General features: G+C 38.1%; 1 protein-coding gene across 1 annotated transcript in view; it reads left to right on the forward strand.

Annotated features, from left to right (window-relative positions):
* Window positions 1-17,739, forward strand: part of EMCN (endomucin) — a 119,337-nt gene extending 101,598 nt beyond the window's left edge. Inside the window, exon 11 of the mRNA XM_046656385.1 lies at window positions 17,358-17,739. The gene's annotated coding sequence lies outside the window, so the exon portion shown is untranslated. The remainder of the gene's footprint in view (window positions 1-17,357) is intronic.
* Window positions 17,740-18,601: the final 862 nt, after the last annotated feature.

An 18,601-nucleotide genomic window follows, 5' to 3' on the forward strand; every position in this document is an offset into this window, starting at 1 on the left:
ACTCTTGGCTATCATACAGGGCAGAGAGACACTCAAGGTCTGACCAATGATACTGGAAAATCTTCATTGATTGCCTTGATTAAGGACCCCAGAAGATCACACTTGGGTAGTTGGGCTAAAATACCCTTAATAACAACTCTAGAAAAGCTCTAACACAGTTTAAAAGCCAGTCTTGAAAGAATAAAGCTGTTCATTCATAAAATATTTAAAGGCCTTCCAGAATCAAATCTGACAACCTTTTATAAAGACAACAAAATACAGCAAAAACAGCTCAACAACATAAAGTTCCAAATATTCATCATCCAATCTAAAATCATATTTGTTGTTAGTTCCATTGCCCCCTAGCAACCCTGTCTACGGTAGAGTGGAACCCTGCTTGATCTTTTTGTGCCATCCTCTCACTTCCAATGCAATATCAGACAATGCTCCACTGCTATTCGAAGGATTTTCATGAGCAATTTTTTTTACGAGTGGGTGCCAGGCCCTTCTTCCTAATCTGTCTTAGTCTGGAAACTCCACTGAAACTTGTCCACCATGTGTGACCCTGCTGGTATTTGAAATATCGTTGGCATAGCTTTCAGCATCACAGCAACTAAAATTATATACATGTCCCCAAAGAGGTAAATTATGAAACATAACCACGAGAAAAGTTAGCTAATAAAAATGGACTTGGAAATGACAAAGAGGATGGACACCTCACAACTAGTTCCATGAGTCTAGTATTATCCTAATAACAAAACCAGCCAAAGATATTACAAGAAAGAAAAACAGAAAATATAAAAACCTGTAGGCTAATAGCTCTCATGAACATAATACCAAAATAGCAAAACCACTAGCTAAATATTAGCAAATAAAATTTAACAATGTAAAAAAATAAGTGAGATTTATCTCAAGAGTCCAAAGTTGTCTAACATTTGAAAATCAGGCATTGTAACTCAATATATTAACAGAATAAAGGAGAAAACTTATATGCTTATCTCAATAGATAGAGAAAAAGCATTTGACAAAATTCAATATTTATTTATGATAGAATCTCTCAATCAAAATAGGATTAAAAAGAACTCCCTGAATCTGACAAAGCGCTTTTATGAAAAACCTACAGCTAACACTTACATACATGGTGAAGAATTATATGCTTTTTTTCTAAGAAAGGAAGTAAACATATTCACTCTTACTGCTTCTGGTCAACGTTGTTCTGGGGGCGAGGTCCTGGCCAATGCAATAGTGCAAGAAAAAAAATGAAAGACATATATGGATTGAAAAGGAATATGACAAAATCATGCATAAATCCAATAAAATATACAAAATAGCTACTAGAATTAGTAAGTGAATTTGTTATAGCTGCAGAACACAAGATCAATATACGGAGTCAACTGATTTATTTAGTAACAAAAAATGAAATTTGAAAAAAATACCGTTTACAATAATGCCAATAAATATAAAATTCTTAGAGAAAAATTTTACAAAATATATGCACTCCTTTTATACTTAAAAGTGTCAAATTTCTGAGAGAAATTAAGGAACACCACATCATGGATTGAAAGACTCAATATTATTAAGATGTCAGTTCTACTTAAATTGATTTATAGATATATTGCAATTCGTATCCAAATTCAGTTATCCTCTTTGTAGAAATTGATAAGATAATTCCAATGTTACTATGGAAATAAAAAGGGCTTAAAATAGCTAGAACATATTTTTTAAAACCATGAAGATGGAGAACTCACACTACTGGATTTAGAGACATACTATAAAGCTACAGTAATCAAGATAGTGTAGTATTGACCTGAGAATAGAATTTAATCAATGAAACAAAATAGAGATTCCAGAAATAAATGAATGTACGCTTTTCTCCTATATAACTGGTTTTTGACAAGGGTGCCATAATAATTCAATGGGGAAAAGACAGTCTTCTCCACAAATGCTCTGAAACAATAAGATACTCACGTGCAGAAAAAAAATGAAGCTCACTTACCTCATGCCACACACAAAAAGAAATCAAAATGTGTCATAAACCGAAACATTAAATCCAGATTTATAAAATTTGCCTTCTTTAGAGTCAGTAAAGATTTCCTAAATAGGACACAAAAGGCCAAAACCAAAGACAAAATGGTTAAGTTGAACTTTATCAAAAGAAAGAATTCTACTCTTCAAATGGGCACTAATATACTGAAAATGTAAGCCAAAGCATAAAAGGAAATATTTACATTATATATATCTAACAAATGGCTTGTATCTAGGAAACTTAAGGAACTCAAAAAATTTAAAAATAACTTAATCTACTAAAAAGCAAGAAAAATATTTGAAAAGACAATCACAAAAGAAGATATATGATTTTCCAATAAGGACATGAAAAGATATTCAGTATTATTCAGTCATTAGGAAAATGCAAATTCAAAACTACAGTGAGATACCACTACATATCCACGGGAATGGCTAAAGTTATAAAGGTCAATAATGCCAAGAATTGGTGGTAATATGGAGGAACTAGAACTCTCATACATTGCTAGTGCGAATGTAAAATCATACAACCATTTGGAAAACAATATGGCAGATTCCTCTTGAAAAAGAGTTTAAAAAGTTAAATGCATACTTCTCATCTGATGCATCTCCATGTTTATGTATTTACCCAAGAGAAGTGAAAACATATGTCCTGGATATACAAAGACCTACAACCAAATGTTCTCGTTAGTTCTATTCATAATAGCCAAAATCTGTAAACAATAAATAAACAAAGTGTGTCATAGCCATACAATGGAACACCACTCAGCAATAAAATGGAACAAGCTACTGATACACCAACAAAATGGATAAATCTCAGATACATTATGCAATATACTATGAACAAGAAGCCAGACATAGTGGAGTGCATACTTTATGACATCATTTACGTGAAATACTAGAAAGGAAATCAGACCAGTGGCTGTCTGGGGCCAGGGATGAAGGGGCAATGCCAGGAGAGACGCACAAGAGAACCTTTGGGGATGACAGAAATGTTCTGTAGTTTGATCATGGTGTTGCTTACATGCGTGTACATATTTGCCAAAATTCAAGCCGTATACTTAAAATGGGCATATTTTATATGTAATACATATGATAATAAAACTGACTTTCAGAAAACATTTTTATAGACTATTTTTTAAGGGAGGGGTTATATTACTAACTTTCTGTTATGGGCTGAATTGTATCCCCTCTCTCAAAAAAATCCCCTATGTTGAAGTCCTAACCCCCAATGGCTGGGAATCGGACTGTTTTGGAGGATCGGGTCTTCAAAGTGGTAATTAAGGTTAGACGAGGTCATTAAAGTGGGCCCCAGTCCCATTTGACTGGTGCCCTTAGAAGAAGAGGAGGTTAGGACACACACACATACACAGAAGGAAGGCTATGTGAATACCCGAGGGGAAGACAGCCACTACAAGCCAAAGAAGAAAGGGCTCTGAAGGAAACCAGCCCTGCCCTCACCTGAATCTTGAGTTTCTTGCCTCCAGACTGTGAGGAAATAAATTTCTGTGTTTAAGCCACTCAGTCTGTGGGACTTTGTTACGGCAGCCCTAGTAAATTAATATGCTTTCCTACAGAGTTGACATAGTTAAATGAGATTATGATGTACTGGGGAGACAAGAAATATAGTTTTTTCCCTCCTTAATTTTTCCAGTGACAACCAGAGTCAGAACTATTCATCCTTACATTGAAGATTAATTAGCAAGCCAAAATTCCTTCCAATAGCTGGGAGAATTTCTATAACCTTCTATTCTACTGCTGGATGAGAACCTTCTCTATTTCTAAGCATCACGATTCTAATGCCACCTATTGTTAACCTACAGGAGCTTTCAGCAAGGTTAACATTTGTCTGGTAAGCAGCTGAAATATTGAGATGCTTCAGTACCATTGAACAAGAGCTGCCACCCTGAGCCCACTCCCCCGCCAAGCGCCCTCCACCGCAGCCCTCCTGGCCTCCCAGACCTTCCTATTGCTCCTGTATCCAGCACCCAGCGCATGAATGCCTGGCCAAAGCGACGCCTTCTGTGCTTATAAGTCAACGCCCCATGCCACACCTCGATTTGATGCTCTGAATATTGCTGGCGTTTAGGGAAGTGTTTTGATCACGAAGAGACAGACGATAAGGATGAGTAATTTGAGAGAACATTTTTTTTAAAATATGGATTTGTTTGATTTCCAGAGCGTGTTTATTTTGTGGACTAAACATAAGCCTGGGTCACCTCAATTTAAGCACACTTATAACAAGATATTGTTTGCAATGTTTTAAGGTATAAAAGCTTACGTGTGCACTCCCATTTAGGGTTGGGTCTTGGTTGGCCTCTCTAGCATCAAATGTTTGTCATATCTATGCATCCCCTTGCTCACAAATATAAACCAAGCCTCTGTGTGTGTGTGTGTGTGTGCGCGCACGTGCGTGCGCTCTGATAAGAGACAGAGCTTCTTTAGTGTGCTAGCAGTATTTAACAGAGGGCTTCTCCTGCTGGAGTTGCAGTGCAGTATAATAATGCTGTGTGCATTTAAATTATAAATGTAAGCACCATGTAGGATTTACAGCGTTTTGCTTGGAACTAAAACTAAAGCAAATGAAAGCATTTAAAACAAAAACTGTCAGCCACTATATTGCTGTTCCCATTGTAAGGCCATTTAACTATCTCAAAAAGCTTGGAGCATTCTATAGATGAGATTTTCTCTGGCTTTGCAGCAAAGCCTACTTACCTGCTGAGCTCAGTGTGTTGCATGTGTGCTACAAGAGGCAGGTTTTAAACAATGCCTCTATTATCCAAGAATAATAGTTCAGAAAAGTATTCAACTTCACGTTGGCATCCTAGAAAGATGTGCTCAGTCTCAGCTCCGTCCTGTTATTGTGCTTTGGCCCACACCCTAGGACTGGTATTTTATTTCAAAAGTAGAACAGTGACTCTAAAGTTCTGATAGCTGAGCTTCCCACTCTGTGGAGGCTCAGGGTGTGAAGTGTGGAATTAAAGTCAAACTGTCAGGATAGAGAAGTGTAGGACGCTTTCAAAGGCTGAAGCTTTAAGAAATGTGTGTGGGAAGGGAACAGAAATTGAAATCACCTATTAATACCAAATGCTAATAGTTATTATCTTCATCATCATCATCATCAGTAAAGTTTTATTACTTCCTGCTAGTCCAAGCTATTATTTCAGGCACAGGGGTTACAAAAAGACGTCATAAGTAATAATTCCCTCCAAGAGCTCATTGGCTATTGTTGGAAATCAGATATCCAGTTTGCAGGGCGAGCTGTTTTTGGCATCCTGCTGCTGTGGGTAGGTGAGGTAAAGGGATTACATGGAAAACTAAAAGTTCCATGCTGTTGCTTGTTCTCCAAACTGCATGCAGTGGGGACAGTGCACAGGAGTGGAACAAACGGTGACTCGGAGTCAGACGGGAGCTTAAATCTAGGTTTCATCAGTTATCCTCTCAATTCTAAAATGACAATATTAACGCTGTGAGGAGATTAAGTAAAATAAAGCCTGCAAATCATTTAGCACCATGCCTAGCACATAAACCAAAGATGAAAAACAGTAACTTCAAAAGAACAAAGTTAAAGGTAGCAGAGAGCTAATACAGACAAGTAATTAGGAGCATAAATAGAAGCCACATCCTGGAAAAATTCTGCCTCTTTTTCTATAGGCACTGAAGAAACTCTAAATGTGTCAGACAAGTAGTATCATGGAGGCAAGAAACGGTTAGAAGGAAGATGCAACAGAACATATTTTTTTATTTTGCTTTTGAAAATTTTTTAATGCAGGCAGGAGGAAAAACATACAGTCAAGAATATTTGCAAAAGAATATATTTGATTCTGATGCTTAGAATTGTGTCCTTCAAGTGGCACAATTCAATGACACAAGATTATATTTCCTTCTCTTAGTCTACTTCAGGGCATAGTCAAGGCCAAAGATCAAGAAAAGAGTCCCTTCTCCTGAGCCCACTTAATTAATAAGGTTTTTTACTAAAGCAGTAAAAGGTTCACACCCTTAAGATACAAACATTAGTCTAAAGATTTCCAGAAAAGTCCACTTATTTGTTACTTAGTGTTAATAATCAATCAATTAATTAATTAATTACTCACACTGCATTCTCAAACTCCAGTTACCTGAGTCTCTCTCCTTACTTGTTTCAAAGGCCTGAGATTTTCTGTAACTCACCCCACTCTCCCCCATCTTAAAAGGGGTGGATTTAATAAATAGACTGATCCAGGGTCAAGGTCTCCACATTATTGGCTCTGTCCCTTGAGGTAACCTGCCCTCTTCTTTTATCCCAAGTGATTGACAGAAGTAATAACCAATTACAATCTGTACTTTTCTATTATGGGCATTTTGAGGCAGGTTTTCATTATTCTCTAAAAGACATTGCAAAGTTTCAGGTAGGCAAAAATCTCATGAAAGTGCAAGATATGATGACTTAAGTATATCTTGTACTGTAACTATCTTCTTATACATGAATTGTCTGTTGGAATAGAATAAGATGAGGCTTTCTCCATGATACCTAGATTAGGCATTTTAAGTCCATAAGAAGGAAGCCTCAGCAAAATTGTGCAAAGACCCTTTGAGGGAAAGCAAACCTTACTGCTGGGTTCTGCTGTGAATACACTTTATCTAATCATAAGAATGGAAGATGTGTTTATAGGTTATCAATTTTGGCATCATTCAATAGGAAGAGTTTAAGGTTGAAGAGAAACTTTGAAGATATAAAATAATGGCATAGTTAAAAGAAATTATGAGATGGAGGGCAGGAGGAGAGCTGACAAATGTGGTAGGGACACTAATGTCTTTATTTTACGCAAGGAGAAACCAAGAGATACTGTCTAAGTTAATGAAAAAGAGAGTGATAGGTTTAATTATATTATTTAAAGTTAAAAAAGAGAAGCAATACAAGCATTAAATCGTGGTATAGGTTATATAACTTGGGAGGTGAGAGGAGCGAAAGTGCAAAGTAGTGCTAGTGAGCTAAATTTTTTTTATTTGTAGCACAGGGTCATTAGCTGCTGTCTAAAGTTCTTACAGAAAAAGACAGAAGTTTATGATTTTCTAACTGTGATGATGAGCTGCAGAGGAACTGAAAACAGAAGCAGTAAAGGTCATAATCTCTGGCTGGATTCTGGTGCAGGGAGGGAAATTAAATACCAGTGTAGGCCCTGCAAGACCTCTACTAAATAATTCTACTTGTACATTTTCTGATCAAAATGTACATACAATTTCACTGTCTATATATTGAAAGGTATTAAAATCACAACACTTATACATGTAATGAGGGTTTACAAAAAATTTTACTGAACACTCTAACAATTACGATTTCATTTGCCACAATAACCTTGTGAATAGGTTGGGTTGCTATTATTAGTTTTCCCCTTCTTATAGATACAGAAACATTGTTGGCTCCCAGCAAGACAAGTTTTTACTGGAGAACATGTAGACAGTTTGTTGGTAGCCAAGAAAGCTTTGGTTTAACCTAGGTCTTATAACTTCTGGTTAAAAGCCATTTCCATCAGAGAAGCTGAAGTTTTTGCTTTCCCCAGACTTGAAAGATCACACAGCCTACCAACATTGCCTGGAATGTAATAGTGACTGCTAGATTACCAAAAATTATCATTATGTCAATAAGAAGTCATTGTATCACTGAAATCTTAAGAGCAAATTCTCTTATCAACACCTTAGCTTCATGACACACACAAAGAATTTAACAGGTATATATTTGGAGACACATTATCAGAAATGTTTCGGGCTAATAGAATTATTAAAGTTCACATATCCACTGACATCTAAGCAAATTATATCACCAGACTCATGTTACTGAGCAACAGTTCACTGCCTGAGACACACAGAAGCCAATACTATGGCGCCAGCTTTTGAGAAAAGAAAGAGCTTCATTGAGAGGTCGACCAGCAAGGAGACAGGAGGCAAGCCTCTCAAATCCGGCTCCTCAATCCAAGATTCAGGGTGAAATTTAAGGAGTTAAGGGTTACTAAATTGCATCTGTAAGCTGATTGGCCAGTCTCAAATCAGGCCATATAAGGTAATCAAGCTACCTGGATGCAGGATTTTCCTTATTGAGGGACTTCTTGCTTCGTAAAGGGCTCCAATCGTTCGGGGTCAACCTAGGGCTATTGGTTCCCACCTGGCACATGGGCAGTGCCATCTCTGTTATTAGGCAAGGCTTGATTAAAATAACCTGTTTTAAAGAAGCAAAACCAGTTTGAGCTGGTCAGTGTTTTACGTGCTTTTTCCCTCACAATCCTCTGACTATTTTTCTATAGTCTAAAGCAACACTATTCAATAGAAGTATAATGCAAGTCACATAGGTAATTTAAAATTTTCTAGTAGCCACATCAAAAACTAAAAAGAAATAGATAAAATTATTTCAACATGTATATAAAAAATAAACATATAAAAAACTATGAGATAAATATGTTCTTTTTTTCAAACTGTCTTTGAAATCAGGTGTGCATTTCACACTTACAACCCATCTCAGTTCAGACTCCCCACATTTCAGATGTGCCATGGCCACTGTGTTTAATGGCCAGCATGCTGGACAGCACAGGTCCAAGGAGCCGAGGGACTCCAGTCCTGGCATTTGGTAACTCCAAGACCCAAAACTGAAAGGGAGGAGCAGGGAGTCAGAGCAATAATGGGAAATATCAAATAGTTCAGAACCAGTCCTTAGTGATGGAATAAAATATTTGTCAAACTATCCAATTAAGTCTTCAAAATAAAATATCTATATTATCTTTATAAGGGAAATTTCAACTTATTTAAAATTATAAATTAGTTGCGCTACAAACTTGTAAAAAGAAACTGCCTGTGAACCAAATGAGATCATCATTCTCTCACTCTTAAACTATTAATGCTTCCTTGAAGATATTTTCTAATGAAATTGCTCACATTACGGTGAACAGAAATAAACTTATGACAGAAAAAAAATCCATTGGTAATGATGTGAAAATCAAGCCTATGTCCCTGACCTATAGCACGTGTTTAAATAGTGACTAGGTGGTTGGCTGCATCTGTTAGAGCAATCATTCTTTGCTAAGCTAATAAGAAATTTATTTTCATAACTAGAAAGTGAATTAAAGATAGCTGAACATATTCACTGAACATTAACCATAACAAAATATATATATACACTCACAAAGCTCTACACCAACTATGTTAAAACTGAAATTTATATTTGCAAATATAATTTAATTGGAAAATATTAAGCAATCTCATCGAACAGATCAATTTATTCAGTGCTTTGACACACATTCACATATGAATGTATTTTAATAGGCTCAGCAGGATACAGCTCTATTAAAGAAACTTTACTATTGTGAAATAATTATCACCTGATCTTGAAAACTTTTAAATCAAAATTGCTTCTTCTAAATCAAATGCCACAGAATTCTCTGGCTACAACAGATGTCTCCCATTACCTGTGGACAACCTGCAGTAAATTCTATGCAGAAATGAAATGCCCTCCATCCAGATGACAGTGTGGTCAGGCTCTTGCCCATTCATTCATTCACACGCTCACTCATTTAAGTATTCTGTATTCCATTATTTGTACCTGCATTGAATCTCTGACTCTTTTGTCAGGGCATATGCACAATTAGGCAACCAAGAAGTCATTTCAAATTATATCTTGCATATCTCTTTTCTTCTACTTACATTTCTCAACACTTAAGGAGAATTTCTGACCACCCCAACATATTCTGAAATCTCCCTTTTCTGTCGCATCCATTTTATTAATATACTACATTCACCTTTTCAAATACCCTGCAAAGGTCCTCTGAGTAATTCTTCCTCAAGCTCTCTCTCAAGACCTCTTTCTCTCCTCTCTCTCCTTCTCTTATCTTAATTCTCTATATAAAATCCCAAAGAAGCATCCAGGCTAGCAAAGGCAAAAACCTCCAAAGAAGCTGAGAGAAGAGAAAGAAATGAAATGACACAAGCTCTAGCCTCTTTTTTTAAATGTAAAGACAGAGACATTCAAATTCATTTACCTTTTTTGTCCCTTTACACATCCATTCAGTAAACTTTTAGCAACTAGAAATAAGTGCCAGAGACGCAAAAATGAGATAAAAATCCATGATATTAAGGAGCTCCAGTTGAGTGTTGTATGTATGTGTGCGGGGGGCAGGAGGGTTGTTATTAAAATAACTCCATTAAATTTTAAATTAGTACCATTTAAGTTAGTACCTGGACTTAGACAATTGCCATAAAGGAAGAAGAATGAGAAAACCGACAGAATTCTGTAATGTAAGAGGTGAAAGATGAGCAAAGGGATACATCTTAGATGACTTCCAGATGAATGGCCCCCTTGAAAGACTGGCTGAATAGTGGTATCAATTTAAGAAACATAGACGTGAGAGTGAATCTGCTAAGTTTGGTTTTGAAGAAGTGGGGTTTGCACTATCTATTTATATATACATATATTCTTCCAAATGGAGATATTGTAGGAATTAGAAGCCTGGATCCCAGGAGAGATATCCCAACTGGAAATGTAGCTTGAGACGTCATCACTATACAAATGGTGGTTGAAGAGAGTGAATATGCTGTTGCAGGAAAAGTTCTCATAGTGAGAATAAAACAGTGAAAAGCACCAACACTTAAATCATGGGCAGAAGGAAAATCAAGATTGAATAGCTACAGGGGTGGTGACAAACCAAGAGAGAGGAACGTCACAGAGGCAGATGTCCCTCAAACACGTGAGTCCCATTTCAACCAATAAATCATATTCATTTGACAATAACTCTACTCCAGGTTCTCACAAGATGAATACCAAAAGTCAACTCTGAGCATTGGTAAATGGATCACTTTAAGCAACTGATATATCAGAGAAATAACGTAATGTGCATTTTAACCAGGCATTGTCCTAGATTCTCTAAACTTAACTCCTGCATTGAGAAAGACCATTAGGAAGGAATATTCCTGGATCACCTCATTTCCCTGCTGAATTGCCTTCCCTGAGTGATGCTGGAATGTCATTCCCCAACTTTTACAGATAACAGACACCTAAAACTCCATTTTGAACAACATAGATGTGTCCTTGGCAAAATCCTAATTGAAAACCTTGCTGGATGTGTTATCCCACAACCTTTATATAAAGACTTACAAGGTGAATGCCTCTTTGAATTCGTGCCACTCAAATGCAAATGCAGATGAGCTGGTATTATTTCTCTTATGGGACAATATGAAGCCGACATGTCTCCCATTTTGACAAAGTTATCAAGAAATGCAGAATCAAATCCGTATATTATTTATTAACTTAATATGCCTGGTAACAAAATGATGGCATGTGTCTCATTGTTATTTTTATTTCTTTCTTTTTAAATTGTTTAATTTTCGTTTGTGTTTGTAAGGAAGAGTGGCCCTGAGCTAAAGTCTGTTGCCAATCTTCCTCTTTTGGCTTGAGAAAGGTTGTCACTGAGCTAACATCTGTGCCAATCTTCCTCTACTTTATGTGGGATGCCACTATAGTATGGCTTGACAAGCAGTGCTAGGTCTGTGCCTGAGATCTGAACTTGTGAACCCCAGGCTGCCAAAGAGGAGTGCATGAACTTAACTACTATGTCACCAGGCTGGCCTCAATTGTGTTTAATTTTTAAAGCAAACTCAAACACTTCTTACATGAAAAAGCAGGTCCAATTCACCATACCTCCCCATCCTCCCCCACAGGACTGAGGCACCTTTCAGCAGTGGCCCCATGGTTGTTATAATGCTGTGCATGTCCTTCTCAAAAGAAATCTAGAAATGAAACTACATTAAGGAAAAAATCTGAGTATTATTGTACCCTTGGTCCCTTTCATCACGTCCAGTGGCAGGTATCTACTAAGTGGGATAATGATGGCTTCCTATCATCCTTGAAAGCTATCTCAGCACTATACTTCCTCACTTTAGCCTGGGCAGTAATTTGGGTAACTAAAAAATATGCAAAATAGTGAAATTTTTTTATATCTCCACCCACAGGACACTTGGACACCTATTTAAATAAAACCTCAAGAACATTCTTGGATAGACTATAGTTTCTCAATTTAAATACAAAATTTATTTTAAAATCTGATTTTGTGTGTGTGTGTGTGTATCTCATTACCATTTAAATTTTTGTAGAGGTCATGACAGTGGATGTCTCTCCTAACTGAAAGCATGAAGAAATAAAAGTTTAGAAAGCCTAAATAATGCCAAAGAGCATGGGTAGCAGATGCAAAGCCAACAGTGGTAGGAGTGGGGTTTGCTTTTGAATAAAATGGTAGAGATTTGGTACGGTCATGATGGGGTTTATACAAGAGTCTCTAGAGCCAAGGCCTGCGTCTTGAACAAGAGTAAGTGTCCATTCTTTATGATTTTAACATCATAAACCTCAGCTCCTGCTTGCCGGGACCCACTCTTCCTCTAAACCCCTTACTTAATAGTAGTTTTCTAATTTTATATTCACTATTTAAGGTTATACATTCCCTCAGGACAGCACTCCTCTGACATCAACGAGGAGTCCTCGAATATCTGTGATGATGTTTCCCCAACAATTTCACTGGTTGTCCATTTTGTTCTGTTCTCCGAGCATTCTTAGCTCATATTTTATCTGTACTTTTCCCTTCTTGGATTTGAGCCAGTGTTTTAAGCCAGGATTCCAAGGAGTACCAAAGGAGTGCTGGCTGATTGAAGCAGCAACACAGCTCAAACCCCAGCTCAAGGGAGCTAGTGATCACACATCTCTTTCTATAAGTACACAATAATTCGCTCAGCACTTTCTGCTAACCCATACAATGCTATTTTAAATCCATTTCCTCAAAGGAAGCTTTATCCAGTGATATAACCCTTATCAACATATGCTTCTCACAGCCCCACACTCACATATCTTCTCATGATTATCACTCTGGCTTATGGTTACTCTTCTGAATCCAGTACCATCCATGCCTTCTAGGTAAAAGTTATCCTCAGTGATCCATAAGTAACTGCATGTTCAAATCTTTCTAGTTACCATCCATTCTCTCTTCTCAATCACAATTAACTACATGCAATTCCCTGACTTTTCCAGACTCTGAGTATTACCACCTTCCCCAGAAATGCTCCTCCTCTTAGAGCACCATTCTTCATAACTCTTTGCCTTCATGGTTTTCTCTAAAGACCCATAACATAAGTCAAATGTTACCCCTTCTGTATCTCATGGCACATTTTACATACCTTTATCATATCTCATAATACATTGTAATTATTTTTAATATGAAAATATATTTATATATTTAACCTGTGCTTTTCATATTTATATAGCCACCCCAGACTCCTATCCCCCTTGGGTCTGGAAAGAATTCTACCACGGCATAGTGCCAGCCTAAATAGGCACTCAGTACATGTTTGTGGAATGAATGATTGATCTTAATACAATTTCTCACATTTTAAGTTTCCAAATGAAGTCATTAGCCTTTGTTATAGTCATAGGCATATTACTAGGTAGGAAGAAAATAAAATTGGCACCAAAATTTAACAAAACCAACCTTAATAGGGAAGGCTAGTTTAAAATTTCTTCTAGCTGATTGTCCTAATAACTCAGTGATAAAATAGTGGTGATGCATGCATTTGTTAAATGAACTATTTATTGAGCAGCTAGGATATTCCAGATATTCCAAGATATTCTGTGATATGTCACAAGTAAAATGGCAAGACAAACTGCCACTTAGAAGTCAGAGAAAAAGATGAAAACTCACACAATTGCCTAAAACTAGAATTAAAATGATGAAATGGGAACCACAAATTTTGTCCCACACATACTTTGCTTCTGAAAAGAGAGCAAATCTGTTGTTCTGCGAAAGGAAGATAACGGAAAGGAAAATACCTTTTTCTTTCCTCACTGCTTGTCCTTCTCAGAAAGAGGAGAGGAACCAACTGAAACACTGAGCATGAGTCCTGCTGCTGCATAGAATCTACTTTTTGAGGCAAGCGAGATGGCACTCTCACGCCTCTCCCTCGCCCGGGACATCATGCCCCTTTTTATATCCATACAGAGCCTGCACCAGACAGGACTCAACTGTCCAGAAGATAGGAGCGGGCCTTACGCACATGCGTGGGAAGAGCCTGAGGGCAGAGCCTTCTGAGTACCATCCTTCTTCAATTAGTGCACTAACACAAACTGTGACAAAAGGAAGTTGGTGTGGAGGAGCTTGAGAAAGGGTGGCACATGATGGCCTCAATAGGGTTGCCGTCAGGGAAAAGGCTGTCAGACTCCAGAAACGGAAATGGAAACTGTGTGTAACCATTTTCTCTCTTGTCACACATGTGAGAAGTCTGACCAAACAGAACAAACGCTCAGGTGGCTGGTGGGTGAGACTGAAGGCAGCACATACACTATATTTGTTTATAAACAGCAGGCATTGGTCTAGTTCCTTCCAAGAAGAGTAAACAACAAGCTAGTGAAATGCAGCCTGTGCAAGACAGGAGACAGGAGCATGATAATGAAGACTGAGAAGAAGAGCATAGGTCTGAAACTGACCGACCATGAGAATCAGGGGATACGCCTGGAAAAAAGCATGGCCTCTGACCGCTATGCCGCGGAGAAACTCCTGGGAAGAGCGCAGGTTACGAGGCAATGGTGTGTGAGGGCCAGGGGTTTGAAGATTCCAAGGGAACCAAATACAGTAGAGGAGTTTAAGTCCTCTTTAGAGCAGTAAAGAGTAGGGAAGAAAAAGAGGGAGAAGACAAAACAAGGAATGGGAAAAGGCCTATAATAAATACAGAAGATGCATTTTTTTAATGAGAAAAGTACAATTAGACAGTAGCAAATTTTAAAATCTTGATGAAATGGTTGACTTTTTAGGGAAATATATATAGCTAAGATTTACTCAAGAAGAAATAAAAAACCTGCCAAGAGTGGCATTTTCTTCTCTTTTGTGCACAGTCCTCTTGCACGACCAACTGGGGGCTAACACGGGTGTGAATTCAGGGCAAGGAAGCCCTTGTCCTGCTCCCCACCCAGCAAACCAGAGTTCTCTGCTGGAATTTGACCCCAAGCCAAGTGGACAACAAGGTGTGCAATCTTGTCTAGTGCACAGCTGCCTCAAGAGCCTTGGGAGGAAGAGTGCTGTGGTTTGAGGGAGGACTTGCTTTCTCTCGGGCCTCCCTGAACAACACAATCTAATAACCCAATCTTACTGCAAGTTGGTAAGAACTCTCCAGTACACGCCTCTTCCCTGCTTTGTATTTATCTTTCTGAATCCCCTCTTCTCTTCCCTCATTACGATGTTGTGTTAGTTTGAGGGCTGCCATAACGAAATACTATGGACAGAGAGTGAAAAACACAAATTTCTATGCCCACAGTTCTGGAGCCTGCAAGTCCCAGATCAAAGCACTGGTAGGGCTGACTTCCTCTGAGGCCTTTCTCCTTGGCCCGTAGATGATCACCTTCCAGCTGCGCCCCTGAGTTTCTTTCTGTGTGTCCTAATCTCTCTTATAAAGACACACATCAGATTGGATTAGGGTCCACCTAACAGCGTCATTTTAACCATGGTCACCTCTTTAAAGACCGCATGTCCAAATATAGCTACATTTTAAGGTACCAGGGGTTGGGGCGTCAAAATATGAATTTGATGGGACACAATCCAGCTCCCAACAGATGCTTTCAAACAATGTATATTACAGATGTACAGGCACGAGTTTAGGCTTTGCAGGTGCTTAGCCTATGACCTTTCCCTGGAGTATCTACTCAGTTTACTCTGCTTTATATTTCTCCACATGTGACTATGAGCATGTGGCCTCTTACCTCTAGGGATATCAAATTTTCTCATTTATAAAATAAAGGGATTTAACTAGATAAAACTTATGGTGTCCTCAATATTTAACAGAATCAGGATCCTAAGTCGTTGTGCATAAATTCAGTCAGATGTTATAGCGAGAGGGTGAGAGCCTGAAGGAAAAAGTGCCAAAGCTCAAAAGAAAGAGATGGCCAATGTAATAACCAATGTATTTCCCTTTTCCCTTTTCATATATGTACAAGGGTGATATATGATAAAAATCTGTGTCTAAATAAGACTAAACAAAATCTTCTAATAAATATAGAATAAAAGTGCTAAATGATAAGAAGCATCATGTCAAATTTTAATTGGAAGTTTTTTCTTCTTGGTGTATATAAAATACCAATGTGTCTTACAATCAATGCATCTTAGATTCACTTAAATGTGGTATTTAGTGAGGTGCTATCCTGTGTCAGGCACTGTGATAAAAACTGAGAACATAAAGTAAACGTGGGCCCTTCTCCTCAGGAGTTTACATGATCTTGGTATATAGAGTTACTAAAAAACATAGTAAGAAAATTAGTTAAGTGGGAGATAGTGCTATGAGAGGGGAAAATATCTGCTCTGAATCATATCTCAGAGGGGTCAGAACTCATCTGGGGGATCATGGAAGCCCTCCTTGAGGAAATGATACCTCAGCTAGAAGAGAAGGATGAGAAGGGCTTGACCAGGAGTGAGGAAAGACCATTCCCCATAGAAAGGAGTAGCGTGTGCAGAAGCCTGAAGGTGAGGATGAGCATGGCCAACTGATGGAACTAAGAGAAGTCCGGCATCAATGAAGGAGAGAAAAGGGGAGGAGGCGGAGACAAAGCTGAGGACGTGGGCAGGGGCTGACCCAGGCACAAGGCCCGGGTCCTCCAGGTTACAAAGCTGCAGGTGACATATTCACAGTGGCAGCTTGAGGAGAGGTGAACTCAGCACTTACAGTTTTGCCAATAGTTTGTAGGAATTTCCTTCAGTCTTTTTTAGTAAACTGTCCGTGAAGTTTTGCAAGTGCTCCTCACATGCAAAGGTGTCTTGTGTTGCAAGAACTCTGCCTTAATTTAGCAGCTTCAAAAGCCTGCTGTCCAATTGATGCATTAAAATTACAGTAATCGAAGAAGGTCCTAATATTTGTATACATTGGTCTATTTTGTGTCTACTGTCTTGTCAGTCAACTTATTATTCGTAAGTTGTCTGGTGCCTGACCTACACGTGTATCTATGAGAAGAAATGTCCTTAAAATGTAGTTGAAGTTATCTTTTCAGCCAAGCAGATTAATCTTTGAATAATATGTGTGTTCTCCTAAGAAATGTAAAATACACATTATCCATATTACCCATTTACATTTGTCTATATTTCAATGTTGATCTGATTGATCTACTTGCATTGATTTCAGCTCCACATAAGAAGATAATATAACCACAACAAAAACAACCACAATAGTTTGGGTGGTTAATTTTATGTAACAACTTGACTGGGTCAGGGGGTGTCTGGATATTTGGTTATACATTGTCTTAGTCCATTTGGGCTGCTATAAAAAAGAAATACCATAAACTGAGTGACTTATAAACAACCCAAATTTCTTTCTCACAGTTCTGGAGCCTGGAAGATCAAGGTGCCAGCAGATTCAGTGTCTGTTGAAGAGCTGCTTCCTAGATGGCCGTCCTTTACTTCTCGCTGTGACCTCCCACGGCAGAAAAGGCAAGGCAGCTCTCCGGGGTCTCCTTCATAAGGGCGCTAACCTCATCCATGAGGGCTCTGCCTTCATGACCTAATCACCTCCCAAAGGCCCCACTTCCTAATACCATCTCCTTGGGGGTTAGGAATTCAATGTATGAATTTTGGAGGGACATGAACATTCAGACCATTGTAAACATTGTTTCTGAGTGTGTCTGTGAGGATGTTTCTGGATGAGATTAACCTTCGAATCAGTAGACTGATGGTGGGAGTCACTGAAGCCTGAAAAGAATAAAAGGCTAAATAAGAAAGAATGCTTTCTGCTTGACCATCTTCAAGTGGGGACGTAGATCTGGTTTTAGACCTGGACTTGGTTGGAAGGTACACCATTGGCTCTCCTGGGTTTGCAGCTTGATCTCTGCAGATCTTTGACTTACTTCTTACCCTCCATGGTTGCATAAGGCAACTCCTTATAGAAAATATATACGTCCATAGATATGTAAATATATGTATCTTATTTGTTCCATTTCTCTGGACAACCCAGACTAGTTCAATAGCTAACAAAAATAGAGCCCTTAATAAGTCCCAGGGACTATATTGAGGTCTCTACATTGAGTCCAATTAGTGCTGTAAGCATCTACAGTGTCGGTACTATTATAACCTCCATTTTGCGGATAAATAGAAAATGAAGCTTAGAAAGATCAGGTAAATTTCCTAAGGTCAGCTAATTTATTCAACTTCTTAAAAGTAATGTGGAATGCTTATTTATTTTACAAACACTAATGTAGTAGATATGCCAAGCATTGTTCCAAACATTATCAAACACTGCTCATTTAATCCTCCTAACAGCCTTGTGGGGCAGACACAGAGAGGTTGAGTAACTTAGCATGCAAGGAGCAGAACTGGGATTCAAGCCCAGGTCATCTGGTTCCAGGGTTCTGAGCCTAACTCCCAGGTCTCAGTCATTACAGGTCAGACTAGCCAACAATTTCAACTCTATGAATTATCAGCTTTATGCCCTTGGCAAAATCATTTAATCAGAATTAAACTCTGAGACTAAATTTTCCAATCTATAAGATGGCAACTACAGAAGATGTTATAAAAATCAAATGAGATGATACACATTTCATTATTATTTTAGTAGTCATTGTGATCATCTT

This window comes from Equus quagga, chromosome 3 (genome assembly GCF_021613505.1).
Source record: "Equus quagga isolate Etosha38 chromosome 3, UCLA_HA_Equagga_1.0, whole genome shotgun sequence".
In the NCBI taxonomy this organism is placed as follows: domain Eukaryota; kingdom Metazoa; phylum Chordata; class Mammalia; order Perissodactyla; family Equidae; genus Equus; species Equus quagga.